Below are 19,469 nucleotides of genomic sequence, written 5' to 3'. Positions count from 1 at the left end.
TTGTCCTTCTAATATTCACTGAACTTGCATTTCTATTCTTTATATTTTTATTCCCCCCCCACTAAAAAATTTTCTGTTTGTTTGTTTTTCCACTACAGTTGTCTCACTTTTTTTCCCCCTCTTGCTTCCCTGCACCCTGCCCCCCCCCCACAGTCAGTCCCCACCCAGTTGTCCATGTCCATGGGTCATTCATACATGTTCTTTGACTAGACCCTTCCCCTTCTTACCCCTTCTCTCCCTCCCATCTCCCCCTTTGTTACTGTTAGTTTATTCCTTGTTTACATACCTCTGGTTCAATTTTGCTCATTTGTTTGTGTTGTTCATTAGTTTCCTGTAACAGGTGACAGCATAAGGTAATTTTCTTTTGTTGCCTGGCTTATTTCGCTAAGCATAATTCTCTCTAGTTCCAATCATGTTGTTGCAAATGGTAGAAGTTCCTTCTTTCTTTCAGTACTTATTCATTGTCATTTTCCCCCTTTGTACTCGTGTTCCTCTCTGTCTCTCTGTTTCTTCATCTTCTTAAAGCAGACCCTTTAGCATCTCTTGCAATGCTGGTTTGGTGGAGATGTATTCTTTTAGCCTTCTTTTGTCTTGGAAACTCCTTATTTCACCTTCCATTTTGAATGAAAGCCTTGCTGGGTAGAGTATTCTTGGTTGTAGGCCTTTGTTTTTCATTGCTTGGAATATTTTTTGCCATTCCCTTCTGGCTTGTAGTGTTTCTGCTGAGAAATCTGATGATAGCCTTATTGGAGCTCCCTTGTATGTTATTAGTTGTTTCTCTCTTGCTGCTTTTAGGATTCTCTCTTTGTCTTTGAATGTTGGCATTTTAATTATGATGTGTCTTGAAGTGGGCCTGTTGGGGTTCCTCTTCATTGGGACCCTCTGTGCTTCCTGGACTTGCGTGACTCTTTCTCTCGTCATGTTAGGAAAGTTTTCTGTCATTAGTTTTTCAAAGAGGTTTTCTATCCCTTGCTCTTCTTCTTCTCCTTCTGGAATTCCTATGATACGGATATTATTACGTTTCATGTTGTCCTGCAGCTGTCTTAGAACCTCTTCAGTCTTGTTCAGCCTTTTTTCATTTTGTTGCATTGTCTGGGAGTTTTTGTGTAGGTTGTCCTCCAGCTCGCTGATCCGATCTTCTGCTTCCTCTAGCCTGCTTTTAATTCCTTCTACTGTGTTCTTCAATTCAGAGATCGTATTTTTCATTTCCTCCTGGCTCTTATTGATAGCTTCTATGTCCTTTTTCATGCTCACGTAATTTTCTGTGAGTTCCTTGTAGTTTTTCTGGAGTTCTTTGAAGTTTCCGCTGAACTCATTCAGCTTCTCCATAATCCATGTTTTGAATTCCATATCTGATAGTTCGCTCCCCTCTATTTCATTTAGCACTCTTTCTGGGGATTCTACCTTTCCTTTTGATGGGAGGTTGTTTCTCTGTCTCCCCATTTTTTTGACTCCTATTGTTTGTTGGTGCTTCCTAGAATGATCTGCACTTCCTGGATCTGCCTCTGGTGGCGTCAGATCATGTACCAGTCTGGCCCTAGGCAGCCTGTTGGAGACTTCCAGGGATCTACTGCTGTTGTCTGTCTTCTTTGATTGTTAATCTGCTCAATCTGTGATTAGCTGTCAGGCTTAAGGACTGTGGGTGTGGCAGCTTAATTCCCGTCGGCAGGGCTTTTGCTTCCCCTCAGGCTGACGCCACTTGGAGGGGAATGGTCTACCCGCAGTACTGGGGATGAGTCAGCACTGGGACCCAGTCGGCTGCTCCTCCAGTTCTTCCCTCAAAGCCACCGTGCCAAACTCTCCCCAAGTGTCTCCAGTCCTCTCTGCCTTCCCTCTGCTTGAGCCCAGGGTAAGTGGTGGCCAAAATATTTTCGTATGTGATCCACTTAAGAGCTCTTTTTCTCCTGCTGTTTCTCTCCGGCTAGCAAGAAACCCTGTGGCTTTTCGCTTTTCACAGCTGATACTGTTTTACTTTCCACTCTGTTGCTGTAGGCTGGGAAGCCCAGCTGGGGGTTTAGACCCTGCCCTTCTCAGGGGGAATCCCCGGCTGCTGAGCTGTTTCTCAGTCCCTTCAGCTGCCACCCATGTGAGCCCAGCCAGCCCTTCCGCGTCTCCGCACTCCCTACCGGTCACGTTGTGATGTAGCGGCCTTTTCTGTCTCTCCGTGGTTATAAGACTTCTTTCCAGCTAGTGTTCGTTGGTTGTTCCAGATGATTTCTCCAAAATTAAGTTGTAAACCCAGACTGGTCCTGGGAGGAGGTTAGTGTAGCTTCCATTTACTCCTCCGCCATCTTGGATCTCTCAAATTATCTTGTTTTTATTGAATTCCTCTCTATCACTATTTGGGGTCAGCAATGTAAGCAAGCTATTAACTAAGTCAATCATTTACTAAATAATGAATAATAATTTTTAGACAACCAGTAAGATTTTTTATTTAAATAATCAAAATGAGAATCAAAATAAATTTAGTATGCCTTATGCACATAGAAATATATGACAGACTACTACATGCTCAAGAAAGTTTTAGATGGTCCTCCCGCTGAACTAATTTTTCAGCATAAATGTACTTTGAAAACAATTTTTACCTAATAAAAATTTCAGTCCAAAATTATGTGAAAATATATGATAAACCCACATGGATTTTTACTACTTACCTCTGTTAAGCTTTGCTCAAATGTCACTTTCTCATTTAGCCTTATTTTGACCATTCCATTTAAAATTGTGTTCCATCCTCTTTGATTCTGAGTTCCCTTTATTCTGCTCTTCTTTTCCCACACAACTATAACTTCTATTTACTAAATAATTGACTCATGATTATGCTTATTGTTTATTGTCTGTTTTCTTCAACAAAATTTAACCTTCAAAGGTTAAGCAATTATTTTATCTCTTTTTTACACCATCTTCTGTATTCCTAGACAAAATATGGATTGCTTTGTTAACTAGATAAATGAATTCAGAACAATTCAATAAATTTTGGATAAATAAATTGATGAATGAAAAGTAACAATGGAATAAGAGATGAAGGAACATAATACACTTAATAATGTAGCTAAGATTTATGGGTTGTTCACATTGTGAAAAGTCCTCTACTATGTATTTTACAAGTGTTATATATTTAATTTTTACAATTCCATGAAGTAGATACTAAATTCATTTTAATTTTAAAGATAAAAAAAAAATAGGCTACAGACAGACTTAGCTATTTACCCAAGATCACATTATAAATAAGTAACCAGAATGGCATTAAATTGTCTAATTCTACTGATGTTATAAAAAAGGAATAAAGTAAAGGAGAGAAGAGAGAGAAATGAGAGAGAGAAACAGACTATCATTAAGTGTATTGGAATTAAGTCTTCTAAAACTGGCCAAATCTTTACATACCTTTGCTTTAAGGTAATGAAATTTTACATTAGGAAAAAAATTCAAAACCGTTTATTCCACTTCACTTTTTTTCAATGAAAAAGTCAATGCTAGGTGCAGTGAGGATGTGAAAAATTATATATATATCTATCTCTTGAGTTATTTAATTATATTACTCAGACACCCAGCTATAAAATATAATTATATTGTAATTAAATTTTATATAATTGTTGCCCATGGAATTATTACATAAATCCATATATAAATGAATTTACATAGATCTGCCATAGCAAATATAGCAAATGCAAAATTGAATGACATGCAGAAAATTTATTTCCTTAGAAATTGTTAATTTCTATTTATTAAAGTTTTAATTAGCACTTACTATATGCAGTACATATATGGCTAGGAAGTAAGAAGGAAGAAATGATACATTCTCTGACATAAAATTTATTTTAAGAATAGAAAATGGGTTCATCAATAATAATAATTTTAAAAAGCAGCTCATCCTAAAGAAAGAAAAGAATAAAGCTTACCTTTCAGTGGAATTTTAAAAAGGCAGCTCCAAAGATATGAGGTTCTTATGTCATGGAAACCAAGTGACATGCTCTCAATCCATGTTTAAAAGCAGAATAAACATTTTGAGAATAATGACATCATACATTTAATAGAACCCTTAAAGGACAAGGTATATGGCTATAACTTTCTTTATCAGATTTCTTGTTGGCAGATGTTACATAAATTTATTCCCACTGTGTAAAGGTAAACTAAACTTCACATTCTGAAGTTTTGAGGCTAAGGACAGGCCATCTCAGGAGAGCAATTAAACATTAGAGGCTAGTTTGGAGAAGGGCACTGTCCTTTATTTATAGGCCATTGCAAGAATGACCAGAGTAGAAAAATTATTCAACATAGCTGTTGTTTTTTATTTCCTTTTCCTGGGGTTTGGACAAAAGGGAGTTTTGGAAACTTTCACATTAAAGATGTTTTCTCTTCTTATAATTTTTAAATATTTTAATACAGATACTTGTTTTTTATATCACATGTTTTTGTCAAATTATTTAAATTTATTTGAAAATGCATAATTTCATATTTTTAGATTTTTTATTTTGTTTTATTGTTGTTCAATTACAGTTGTCCCAATTAACAATGAATGTATTCCACAATTTTAGTTACAACTGTCTTGTGAAAATTATCAATATAGTATCACTTACATATTAATGCAGTCTCAGAAAAATACATTTATGTAAAATTTTATTTTGAGATTAGGGATTAAACCTATAATAAAATGAAACCCCTACTTCAATACAATACACTATAGAGTAAAACTTATTATAAGTGTAAAATACCAGGTCCATCACACAAGAAGTAAAATATTGGGTTGTCCAAAAAGTCCGTATGTTTTTTTCTGTAAGATAAAAGTCACGTTTTTCATTTTCGCCAATAATTTTATTGGTTTGGATCCTCTGAGTATGTCAGTTATTTCCCATGTGGTATTTCACTGATTGTTCTCAAGGTTTCCATATGATCGCTATCAATTTCAACTGGTCTACCCAACCATGGGGCATGATCCAGCAAGAATCTCCAGCACAAAACTTTACAAAACACTTTTGACATGTTTAATCAGTCATAGCACCTTCTCCACACACTCCACAAATATTCTTGTGTTTCAGTTGCATTTTTACTTTTCTTGAAATAATAAAGCATAATATGCCAAAATGCAATCTTCAATATTAAAACGGCTACACAGATTTCACCAATTTTGATGTTATTTTTTCATGCACATTGATATGACAACTGTCACAATACTATCTAACAGAATTGTTTAGAATGAAGTTAAAAACAACTAAGTGCTACTTGCGCCATCTTACAGAAAAAAATATAAATGAATATTTTGGTCACCAATACATAATTTCATATGAGATTATTTTTTTCCTGGGAGGTATTTATCAAAGTAATTTATTTAATATTCAAGAAAAAGGATTATATATCCTAGGCACCTTTATAATTATTTAGCAGTCACTGGTAACATGTCTCCCAACAATTACAAAATGAGCAGTAATTATATAATACATCAAAGAGTGATAAGTGCTGATAAGTGCTACAATGAAAAATAAGGCCAAGAAGGGGAAATGTGTTACTGCTATTTTTATAATATAATTAGGAAGGTCTAGAAAATAAGATAATGTGTGAGCAAGGAGCAGAAAAAAGTAGAGGAAAAATCATGTAGAAATTTGGAGGAGGGGCATTTTAAGCAAAGGAGCCTTATATCTGTAGGCTTGAGGAAAGAAAGTTATAGAGAAAAAAAAAACAAACATTAGAAATGAGAACAGAGAGGAATAAGGAAAGTTGTTGGTGTTTACATTGTGTACATATATTGTAGGCCATATAAGGATTTGAATTTTCCTCTGAACAAAGAGGGATTTTAGAAGAGAAATAATATGCTCAGACTTACATTTTGGAAGGATCTCCTTAGCTGTTTTGTGAAGCAGCTTGTGAAGAGAATGGAGAAACCATTCAAGTGGTTGCAGTAATTCTGTTGGGGCATGACACTTTCTTGAACCACCGTGATATTGACTTATAAATTAAAGCCAATAAGATTATCAGTTGATTCACTATGGGACATTGTGAGTAGAAACAAGAATACAAGGAATTTGTGATAAATGTGGGGGGTAGTAAATGAAACAATAGTTGTTGTAAAGGAAGATTCTTTTAATTTTCTTTTTAGAACAGGAGCTATCAGAGACTATTTGTATGCTCTTGGGGTAGGAGCTGGTAGAGAAGAGAAAGAATGATGAGGCAGGTATAGAGGTGACAGTTGATGGTACAATATCCTTGTGGGAGGGGGGAATGGGACAGAATTCATGAAGGAATAAAGCAATAATGTTATACAGGAGTTAGGTAGGAGAGTCCATTCATTGTAGTAAGAGCAAAGCAGATGTATCCAGAAGCAAATAAGACGGTAGGTTTGGTATGAGTTTATGGTTAATTTTTTTCTAACAGTTTCTATTTTCTGGAAGAAATAAGAAGCATCACCATTAAGTAAGAATAAATAATAGATATTGTATTGGAGGAAAGATAGGAAATAATCACATAGAGAATAGAAAATGTAGCAACTAGGGAAATGGGGTCCATTTGTTGCTCAGCAATAACATTCTATTTACAATTACTATATAGCTACAATTAAAGTGAGATGAGTTGACATCATTGTGAGTTTTTCTCCAGTCACATTTAGTTTTAGAGTGCAAGAGAATGCGTGCAGAGAGATAGTGTTGGACAGTCAGATATTTTTCTGGTAAGTATTATAGAAGTAGAGAAGAAATAGGGATAAAGTCATATGCAAGTAAGCAGTTATAATGATGTGCCATGGAATTTAAAAAGGAATGTGAACACCTGGGAGTGAGGGATAGTAAAATGTGGCCAAGTAAATGGATAGAAGGTCTCATTAGAATCAAACAAAGTTTAGAGTTGAGATAAGGAGAGTGGGAGAAAAATAATAGGGATGTTTCAAGAATAAAATGCTTGCATATGAGATTACAAAAATGGTGCAGTTAATTTTAATGCCAATGTTATTATCTACATGGATATTAAAATTATTAATAATTATGATAGGAATAACATTAGAGAGAATGAGTGTAAACTAGGTTTTGAATTAGTCAGAGACCAAGTATCATTGGGAGTCTGTGGTTGTTGCTCTAAGGAACAATACTGAAAAATGTTATTTAATAGCTTATGTGTCAAGGCTTGCATTTTTATGGACAAGAGAAGAAAAAAAAATGTTAGAGGCAACAGTGATGGATATTGGAGACTATCACTTTATCCGCAGGCCCAGTAATCACAAGGGTACGGGTTAGTAGCCATATTTGAAAGGACCAAAGAGAAGTTGGGGTCTCCAAAACAGGAGCGGATTTCAATTAGATCGAGAAGCTGAAGTGGGAGGAAATGTTTCCAAGGGAATTGGCAATAAAGGGAATTGTATTTCTGTAATACTATGAGTTCCATAGGACAGAGTAGGTGGTTTTGTGGTTGGTATGAGTGGGAGATGGGCTTAGATTGAGCATATCAGAATCTGGTGGATCAGACAGCCTAGCTGATGAGGTTGACAAGGTAGACGGTCCAAGAATTTTGTGAGGACTGATGGAAAGAAGAATGTCGAGTATGATGGTGTTCATCCTGAGGGTCTCTGAGGAAAATTGTGTTGTTGAAGCTGTGAGTAGTGGGGAGAAGGAGCCAGTGGGAAGCTTTCCAACCATATGGAGCACTCTGAGGCCTCTTGTTCTCTCCTGCTCAGTACCAGAGTTTATGTTTCTGGTTGAACTCACTATGTCTTGTGTGCACTGACCTGTCCTGTTAAGCTAGACAACTCTTTGAAGGCAGAATCTAATTTTGCATGCCTTTAATACACCCTCACTGCATTATCTCCAACATGCTAAGCACATAATAATTTGGTAGATGTAGGCATATGACATGGTAGATTATTTCAGTGACAATATCTTTTTTAACCCTAAAATAAAAATGCTTTGGAGCTCATATGCACACTTTACCAAACAAGGAGTTAATGACCTATGTAAACTGGAAACCAAGTCATTACATAATCATCAGCCGAAAGCAACATCATTGGGAAACACTATATTGGTTTAAGAACATAACTTCCCCCAAAGGGGAAAGATAAGCCTAAGGTATTGTAACTAAACAAAATGCTATCCATCTCTCCCAGGAATGATTGAGAAAATAAGCAAAGAAAACTTATTTTTTAACCATTGTGGAGATAATTCTCCCATTCCAAAAAGAAAGGCTTTCAGTCTCCCCATTCATTCCTTGTACACACAACACTTCTACAGCCTTACTCTGAAAGGAAGAGAAAAATATATGAAAGAGCTGCAATGTGATTCTTTAGAAGATGAAGAGCAGGATGTGAGTGTTGTCCTTAAAAGGACTGCGAAAGAGAGAAGATAAATGAGAAATTCATCTCGTATGTAACTAAAGCAAGAGTGACAGTGGTAACAGTAGCCAGTTGATTGTCAAATCTGTTAACACTTATGCTTATAAAGACTAGAGCAAATGTCTGTTAATTTAGCATTGCCCATAATTTAGCCTGCCATGAAACTTCTTTTTTACTTAATAGGGTTTTAAGGATGATGTCCACAAAATAAAGGAGAGTATCCTTTCATATAAATCTAATACTGATCACTTCATTATATTTATTAGTAGTATAGTAGGTTTTATTATATATAATTGCTTTTTTCACCTGAAATGTAAACATATGTCAAGAAAACCCAAAGAAAAATAAAAAGGAAGAGCACTATCAACATTGCCATATTTCAATTATTGCTCATTTCCCCCTTTTTTAAACTATGTCCCCTACTGTGGCACCAGCTAGGAGTTTTATTGACCTTTCCGCTAACCGACCTATAATTGCTCATTGTGTCTAATTGAGCTTCTGTCCACAGAAACTAATTGATAATGAAGTTACAGATTTGTAGAATGTATAAATGTTTGTGTTTCTTGCTTTTTACCCAGAGTAAACAAACACAAACAAATGTCTGCGAATTATTCTAAATCAATTAAACTTTTCATTTGCCAGAAAAGGTAGAAAAGGTCAAGCTTTTTCGAATAAGAACAAATTGACATTTTCTTGCTGGATAAAGGGGTCATAAAAGGTTAAAATTAATTTCCCTGAAGAGTGGGGTGAGCAACTATAAACAACATCGATTGTTTTACTTAGGAAATTAGAATGTCATTTCAGTAAGCATATTTCTCTCCTATCAGTGAAGGGGTAGAGGGAGGGACAATTAGTAGTAGAACTTTTGGAGAGCAAAAACAAAGGCATTTTAAACTACATAAAACTAAACAATCACAAATAGTCAAAGCCTTTTGTAATATTTCTTCCAAATGGAGGACAACCATAGCTATATCAGGTATTAATCTTTTGATGATTGATGTCAGATGGCAAGATTCGATATAATACAAGGTGATGTAAAAGTAAGTCTTGTTAAAATTAGGTCTCTGAGTAAGGAAAACTACTCATAGAACTAATTGAAGAAATTGAGGAATTTAATTGGTTATGAATCTCAATCAAAGAAGTGTAAAATGTATCTTTCAATTAATTAGTAACCTAACCTCTAATTAATTATGATCTAATACAAATTTTAATCAGGAGATTAAAAAAATTCTAATATTGCAACAATTTCCTCTGTAAATAGATGATGCTAAAATGTTTGGCACTTCTCAACTGGTTTCAATACCAGTCCTACTCTTACAATGTTTAAAATGTACATTTTTAAGCCAACTTTATTTCTCAAGGGTTTCTTTAAAAATGTATTCTCAAGCAATGCCAGTAAGCTAAGCCAGCTCTCCTTGTTTCGTGACTCTGGGACTCCCATTGCTATTGTTTTTATAAAGTGTCTAAAAATATGCCCTCTTACCTCTGGCTCTCTGGCTCTGTTCTCTTCTCACACTTTTCCTGGACATTCTCTTTCCTTCATGTCTTGTGTTTCTGTGTAGTTAAATATAGGTTCTATTCAGAAGATTTTCCACAGAGCAGAACTTTGTCTTTAAAAGAAAGCTGTAGTTATTTAATTTTTGAATGTTCAGAGGCTCATTTCTGAGGTCTTCTTGCAAAAATGCAACTATGGTCTGAGAAACTCTGTATACCATTTTCAGCTTCTCCTGAAACTTTTTTTTTTTGCCAATTGGAAAACCTTTCAATTTGTGACTTGGTACCTTTGTAAACTTGATTTATTGGTTCTCTAACCCTCAAACTCATCAGAAAAATTGTAACCACCTTCTACTTTTTCTCTTACAGTTGGCAATACCACAGGGATTTTTTTCCATGCTCATAAACATGCCTGCTCATAGTTTGCATCTTGTGGAGACATATAATCATTGAATTTTTCTGTACAAGTATTTTTTTTATTTCTGTCCTACTTGCTACGTGTTGCAGCTTTTATTTGTTTCGAAAATGGTCACAACACTATCTACTACCACACATGCACTTCCAGAGCCTTGTAGTTTACTGTCAAGAGTTGGAGTATATTATATTCTCTTCCCTCCCATTAATTAATTACCTCAATTAAACCATGTGATCTAAGTGATGCTCTGTGACTCCCAAGTCAAAATTCAAGATCATAGAAGGCTCACTTTTCTCTGTCTCTCTCTCTCAATATTTATATCTTAATTCTTGTTAAAACTTAATTTAATATAATGAAAAAACATATAAATGCCATTAAAGGATATGTGCAGTTACATTAATAATATAGATGTATAAACTAAATGGTTGAATTTTGTAACAATGCTAACTTTATATTTTCCTTTAAAAAATTCCCATTGTACTTCTGGTAGTACTGTGGTAACAGAAAGGGAAAAATAGTTTTTTCAACACTTCCTTAAAGTGTACTTTTAAACACTTGGAGATCTAAAGAAATTGTAGAACAAGAAAGTGAGAGTTTTTCTTTATAAATAAGTTTAAAAAAAAAAAGTAAATGTGCATAGTTTGAACTGCCCTTACCCCAAATAATGTTTATAAGAAAGTGCAAATATATTTTTGCTACTACTTTTATTAATAGTATTCTGGAGTTTTCTAAACAGTTATCCCAACTAAATTCAAAGTTTATTATAGCCCTTATTTAAGTTTAAAATGTTTTCCTACAATATTGAAAAAAAGCAGTTAGTAAATAGGTATTTTAACCACCTCCCTTTTATATAATTTAGATATTTAAAAGAAACCATTACCATAAATTGTGAAAACATTATATCACAATTTAGAAATATGTGAATAAGAAAAGTATCAAAATAAAACTATTAGAATGATCCCTTTTAATTGAAAGACCACAGAAATCCCTGCTGATACTGAACATGTACTGAATGGTCAGCAATTTTCTCAAATTGCCAAATATTATTAGAAATAATTCATGCTGTGACAACCACTTTGCATTAAGAAGACTTCTAGAGAAAACAAGAAAATAGAGGGTATATTCACATGGATTTCTACTCCTCCAGCTCTGCAATTGCCTTAAAAGAACTGCAATAACAGATCAAGTAGTTAAATATACAATAAATTTGAGCTAAGGAGCTATCTTGGAAATTACGGTTATTATATATTTTCATATCAGACACCTCTGAAGGATTCAGCACAATTTTAATTTCTTTCAGAACCATTATGAAAAAATGTTTCTAATGCTTGAAAATATAAGCTGAAAACTGTCTCATCAATGTTATTATCACATTATTTAATAGATTTGTACTTCTAGTAGCATTTCTAATATTAATTTTCTCATTAAATTCTGACTTTAAACATGACTTAAACAGATTTAATATAATAATAAAGTACTTAAAAGTTTTGTGAATGTTCAAAATATTTCCATTCATGGGAAGACTTGTCAGTTAATACCTAGAGCAAAGTTTTATGAATTGTATAACTGGAAAAATTCTGATTACTCCATGAGATAATGATGTCAAATTGTCAAAGTTGTTGACATGTATATTGATTAAGAAAACATGAAAAAATATATTGGTCTGCACCGAGGATGTTTAAAATGTTCTTTAAGTTTAGCTGTATGAGCATATTTCATAGCCACATTCTTGAAACAAGTTTTAAAAGTCTCAATTTGCCTGACAACCCTGAGGAAGCTGAAGGCATTTAGAAGCAAGCTGTTAAAATCTGATAATTAAAACCAGAAGAAAACACCAAGCAACCAGAATAAGAAGAAGGCTAGATAGCAGCAAAGGCTCTAAGGGTCTTGAGTGGTTTGGTGGCCATAAAAGTTGGCATGCTTTAGTCTTCTCTTTTGGTTAGAGGAGCATTTTGAAAGACTGAGAGGAGGCTCAATTCCCTGCTGCTTGAATGAATATAAATAGAGGTGCTTATGTAATAAAAGTTCAATTGTAAACACTCATGAGATTTAAGGCTGAAAATACCTTAAAGTAGATACCTTAAAATAGACACTTCTTTCACAGTTTGCATAATTTAAAAAAAAAACAAAAACATGTATATATATATTGGTAGAATCTGGTTATGTCAGACTGTCAATAACAACTTTTACCATGAATTTACATCAACAAATATTTAAAGAAGAAAATTTAAATCATTAGAAGTAGCAAAATATAAGAAAATTGGAAAGCTTGTGTCCAATGACTTTGTTTTATGTATATTAATCAATGGAAAAAGAGCTAGAGCTTTCTTACTTCTTTGTTTATGTTGTTCTTTTCATTTTAACTAACTGATTTCATTATTTACCTAACTATTTGTCAGGTGTATTTTTATTTATTTTTCACATGTAACTAGTCAAGGGAATACAATTATCTTCCAAGTGGTTGACAAGTATTGCAGGGTTGAATTAGAATTAGATTACACTGATTTACATAAACTATTTTCAAATGAAAAAGAGTATCATATATGGAGCACACATACATAAACACACATGTACACACATACCTCTATATACACACACACTAATGTATGATTTTTTTTCTATATCAAAAGGAATACAAATGTATTTTGCCATCAGTGTACTGGATCTGGCTTCTATCAGTTTGTGAGAGCAAATTTTAAATTTTCAGGGATTTTGCCACTTAGTTGTTAAATTTACTCATTTATAAAAGTTAAATTATGAAAAGTGCCAACAAAACAACAGTAAAAACAAAGGTAATAAAAATATGATAATTTCTCACTTATATTACTACAGTTTACTATTATCTACGTTCCCTAAGTTAATTACATCTTACATCTGTATGCTGGGATACTATAAAATGGATGCCACGGTGGATCTCTTCTGAAATCTGTGTAAGTGGTCTCATTATTCAGCTTGAAATCAGCCATAAAATTATTTACACAATATAAATAAGCAAGCACTAAAAAATTGTGGCTTTTTAATGTGGTCCTTGGGCAACACACTTGAAAAGATTTTTCTAAGATGTAGTAATATTTAATATCTGTTAAAATGAATATGATGAGAATTGTATTTTCTGTGTGTTAGTTAAGAATTACCTCATATACATCTCCAAATCGCTTTATATATTTAGTCAGAAATTAAAATAAAATGTGATTTTAATCAGAATGGAGTAACGTTTGTGTTTATAGTCTGTGATTTGCACATCAATTTTCCAAAGGTCTTTTTCTAAATTTTATTGACCTAAAATTTCCCGGAGTTGAGCGGGAAATTGGTAGGGGGTAGGGTCTTCTCTCTCTCTCTCTCTCTCTCTCTCTCTCTCTCTCTATATATATATATATATATATGTCCTGGCTGGTTTGGCTCAGTGGATTGAGCGTCGGCCTGCGAGCTAAGTGTCGCTGGTTCGATCTTCCAGTCAGGGCACATCAGAGAAGGAAAACTCTGACTCCAAAAAACCTCCGCTGCCTTGCGGCATACCTCTTCAGGGGAAAGGCTAAGGGAGTAAACCCCGACAGAAAATCCGGAGCCGAAGTCCTTAAGGCGGTTTGACGTTGTAGTCAACACCGGCAACTCCTGCGGCGCACCTGAAGCCAAGTTGTATTGACTCCGTCTTTCCCTTGGACCCTTCAGCTGCGAAGAGAGGGGGGGTCTGCTGCATGGGCAACAGCAGACCCTCCATATCACCCTGCCCAGGCTCTGTAGCTTCAGCTCTTGAGAAGCTACACCATCGTCTCTCGAGACGGACGGCTGCCGACGACGACGACGATTGACCTAAAAAGATGGTTCTGTAGTTGAAGGAGATAAAATAAAATCCTAGTAAAGATTGTCTCAATATTAAAGGTGTTAGGGAAACATAAGGGAAGTGAAAGAGAGCTTCATTAATTAATACTTGCAACTGGGATAAAATCATATAGGTCAACTTTCCCAAATATTTCAAAGTTGATGAGAAATTAGGAACACTAATAAATGAAGAGTGAGTGACATTAAATTAATGATGATTTTAAAGCTGCTGGGGTATTGAACTCATCAGTTGAGTTTATCTTTAATAAGAAAAACAACAAAGAAGAATCCATGCAATTAGAAATGGCATGCTTGTAATAAAACTAACTATTGGCAAAAACAAGCATAGAATATTTTATTTGATTTTAGTCACTTTCCTTGATAAAAGTACCACTATATAAAAAATAACAATAATTTGTATAAAAAGTTTTTTTAAAACAGCATATGTTAAATATTTTAGTGATACTTAGAACAGCTCTTAAGTATTAGAAAACCATGAGAAATCATTTGGAAATGAAGTACACATGAAACAAAAATAGATATTTAAAGTAAATTTGATTAAAGAGAACATGGGACTAAATAAAAGCTAACAATAAAAGTTGTTAACTCTGTTGTATTGCTTAGGAGCCATTTGATGATCATATGAAATCTTTCCAAACCAGTTACATCTCTCACCATCCCTTCTTTTTTCCCCCAACCCCCATACACATCAAATAATGTCTCATCATTCAGTTCTCTAAACTGACTTATTTATGAATGTTTCTATGTGCTTCCAAAGGACTCTACATGCCCCACTGTAGTCCTTATCATCTTTCTTGAGCTGTTTATCTAACTAGATTCTTGAAGAAAAATAATCTCTCTCTTGTGTACCATCCCATCACCAGCATCCCTCAGAGTTCTCAGTAAACATTTTCTTCTGAATGTATCAATAAATTCAATAGCCTATTCAGTTTCCTCAATTGGAATGTTAGAAAATGTTATTTAGGAACTGATACTGGAACAATTTATAAGAGGCTTATGTGTGTGCACTCTTATTCCTTAAAATCTGTTGCAGAGCAAGTTTAGAAATCAAAAGCCATGGATGACCTCCAGCAAAATCATCTGAGATATTGTTAAAATATCTATGTCTTTGAATCTCACCCACTAACTTCTAAAGTAGAGTTTTTTGAAAATAAAATTATGAAAATCCTAAACACACTAAAATTAAAGAACCTGTGAGGAGAAAACATGGCAAGGATGGGATATTATTCATTCTTGAATATAAGCATTTTATCATTAACTTACAAAAGTGTGGGATATACGAATTCTTAACTCAGATTCATAGTCGAGTTTTATACTGTAAACAATGCAACTGTAAATATTTTACATATTATATGTAAATATAATATAAAGATACTTAATAAATTGACCAGCAATTATGGCAAAGTTGAATAAAGTAATATTACAAAAGGCAATAGAAATAGCAGCAGATGGATAGACACACTAATTCATAGAGATCCTGACTGAATTGTCAAGAAAGATTTACTTAATTTCATACCAATCTCAAAGTTAGTGGAGTGAGATAATCTACTAGTTACCTAGTTAGGAAGGATAAACATATTAACTTCAGTTCCAACTGCTGCAGGACACTATGATGAGAAGTTGACATCTGTGAAACAAGATCAAGGTGAAGCTGAAGATCCAGACTTAACACTTATAACAGTACCTTCGTTATCCCTAAGGAAAAAAAAAAACTACCTTCACCCTCATCCTCACTTTAAAATACTCCAACTATTACAAGCTCTTTTCAGTTTTTTTTCCAGTTTTTCTTTAAATAATAACTGTTTTAAACTATGTCAGAGAAAAGCAATATTTAGAATTATTTCATAATTCTTAATTATTTCTTAATTGCTGACCTAAGCAATTTATTTGAGAGTGAAAATAGCTGCTAAATACCCTTATAATTAGGGTACCTATACAATAACCTGAGACAGTCTGATTTATTTCTATATTTCTAATATAATTATTAATAGTACCTCTTTTCATTTGCAAAAGTGCCCCAGTTTGAAAAATATGACACTCAAGTTTTCAGTAGCATTGGAAAATGACATGAGTCATGTAAAAATTCTTAAAAAGTACAATATTTCATTAGTATAGTTCTTGTTTTTTTAAAACTTTTGTAACAAAGCCATTATATTACTAAATTACCAACAAAAATTACTCTTGAATAACTATAATCTCTGAGGACAACTGGAAATAATCACAAAAGCAAGTAACAGAAAATGTATGATGTCTTATCTCAGGCTGGCCATCAACCCCACTCAAAATTATTTGACAGGCCCCTTGTCAACTCCCTTTCTGACTTCCCTCAGTCGGATTGTATCTGGGACAGTATATAGACTATTAAATTAAGTGGCAAATTTCTAACTTGTGCCCATGTTGAAATGAAATTACTTTTCACTTCGGGTTTTAATACTAAGGAAAATGTAATTATGGGGAACAGAAAACAAAATAAAGAAAAAGTAATTCCAAACAATGAAAGAAATATCCAGGTGACAGTCTTATTGCTTTTTCCTGAATAAATCTAGGGAAAAACATGAAGTCCCTGTCATGATAACCTAAGGAGATAGTTTTTAGAAGTCATTTGTTTTGAAGATTTTACTTGCAGCCTCTGTTAGCATTTAAGGAGAGCATTTATTTATATAGCTACAATATATAGATTAAGAGACAACATAAATTGTCTCTTCTGAAAGTTAACTTCTTGACTCTACCACATGAAGTTTGGGATGTAATAGTTACATTTCAAATACATTTCTTTTGGTTAAATAACTAAGTAAAAGTAACATGCTCTTACATGCTACACTGTATAAATATTGAAAACTGTTCATCCATCATTTCTGCAGTTTGGTATATTCCTAATAATAAAACACTTGACATCTAGTTAATTTATTATAAAAATACACCGCTTTGAATGTTACTTGTTTATCTACTTATGCTAAGAATTAATTATACTAAACCATAAAATCAACTATTATTAATCAGTTTTAAACCCTCATATATCTACATACACATACACAAAAAAAACTAATATTTATTGAGCCCTTTTGCTGTGTCTGGCATTTTTATAAGTATTCTACAGGTAATATTTTATTTAAATCTCAAAAATACTAAGAAGTAGGTATTTTTACATTCCCTATTTTATTTAGAGATATGTAAACTGAGATACAAATAGGTTATTTAATTATTTCAGATTAATCTAGTTACATCAGAGCTAGAATTTTGACCCTAGAGCCTATACACCTAACCATTATATTATACCACTTATTTTTTTTTTTTTTTAAACAAATGATCAGTTAGCTCATACTAGTCACTGATTTTACCACATTTTGAATGAATGCATTTTGGCATCTTGTTCAAGAATATAGAGTAGCTAATGGTGTTTGAGTTAGGAATGGGATGTGCATGATTACAAACACTATACTATATTAACATATATGTGAAATAAAGAAGACTTTCACTTTTTTAAATAAAAGGCATTTCTATAAACCTTTATCTACTGCACTCTACTTCCACTTCATCATTATAAACTTCCTGACATTTTTCTTCTAAAGGGTAAAAATCCTGACCAGAAAGAAGACATATGAAATATATCTGCCTATTATATTAGAAAGGTAAGCACCAGGTTTTGTCTTAAGGAGAAATATCAGTAGCAGGGATTCCAAACCCAAACGATTAACATGCTTAAGAACATAATGGGGATTATATTCCTGGATGTAGGCTGATAAATGTCAACCCGTATTTTAGCTTTAGTGAGGAAGAAACAAGAGATAATTGTGGGAAGTGGTAAGTAGGAAAATATGTGTTGTGTCTAAAGGATCAGACATGAAACACAAGGACAATGGTTTGACTGTAAAGGAAAATCAGATATCCAGATTATTATAGAACATATGATTTTTTAAAGCTAAGTAATAGATGTAGTTTTAAAACATTTTCAAGCCAAACAAACAAGTAAAATAGTCTGTGGTCCAGATTCAGTATATTCTGCCAGTTTAGCCTCTGATCTATAGCATATATGACACATAGATCAGGAGGATTATGAAAGCTGCTATGGTTCATGGTTCTTCGCTGCCCCTATTCATATATCTTTCAATAGTGTACAAAGTAAAAGATTAATATTCACCAAACAGACATATAATGAATACTTACTCAAATGAATATTTCTGCAATTAGACAAATTACTGAGCAGTTCAAAATTTATAGGTATTTTTTTACACTATGATACTCAAAATATAAGTTAAAAAAACAAAAATAAAGCAAATAATTATATCTCAGTATACATACTTCTTTTGAAGCACTTAGTAGAGTGCTAGGGGAACAGAAAAGAAGAAGTGGTTATGTTTGGCCGATTATCAGAAGGCTATGCTTTGGGTTTTAATTGAATGAATAGCTTGAGACAGAGAAATATGATTGGAATAGAACCATTGACTGTGAGGATTAATGTGCAATGATATGGTTTAAACTGCCTGGAATCTTCAACCCAAGCCAGTTATTTTTAAATAAGATGTGGAATAATCAGAGGGAGATGCCTACATACAATGCTAAATAATATTAGCACAAAATTTAGCTCAGAGAATTTTAGTCACTAATTTACTTTAAAACACATGAACATAATCACGAATTTCTCTTCACTTTTAACTAGAATGAATAATCACTACAAACTCATTAAGGTTATAATGGTAAAATTTAGAAAAGTATTAATAAAATATTATGGTCAGAAATGTGCTGTTCATCCAGTTCAAATGCCATCCAGTAAATAACTTTCTTTCATAGTTATTGAGTTGCTACATCTACTTCCACAATTCTAATTTAAAAAGCTGGTTGTTTGTTTTGGGGTTTTATTGTTGGATAACTTTAACTTCCAGAACATTAGGTATTGCACTAAGTTTAAATCTATGTTCATATAAGTAGTATTTATTGGTGTTAAGGTCTAGAATAACAAAAAAAAAAAAAAAAAAAAAAAATTCCCACGAAGATTGTTAAAATGTTTGAAGATAGCTGTCATTTTTCTTTTCATATTATATTATTAAGTTGTACATAACCAATTCCTTAAAATTTTACTTATTGTGTTTCCAAAACTGCATGGGTCAGTTATCATTACTCATTGCATTACTTCAAGTAGAATATCTATATATTATTAATACTTGTGGCATGATCATGAATGGCAAAGGCTAAAAGAATGTGAATGCATCAGTGCACAATTGTCTCTAAGACAGGAAAAACAATCAAAACTATGTGCTTTCTATGTTTCATGTCTGGAGTGTCACCTACATGCATACTCCTATATATTGGTTTATATTCGCACATCTGGAAAATTCAGTTATTTCCATTGCCCTTGTGTTCTATATGTTTTACACAGTGCTATCTTCATGAAAATTTACATTAAAAAAATTTTTTTTTAAA

Source organism: Furipterus horrens, unplaced genomic scaffold, assembly GCF_987537825.1.
Source record: "Furipterus horrens unplaced genomic scaffold, mFurHor1.1.pri manual_scaffold_2, whole genome shotgun sequence".
NCBI classification, from domain to species: domain Eukaryota; kingdom Metazoa; phylum Chordata; class Mammalia; order Chiroptera; family Furipteridae; genus Furipterus; species Furipterus horrens.
Note: the sequence above shows the minus strand (reverse complement) of the source record.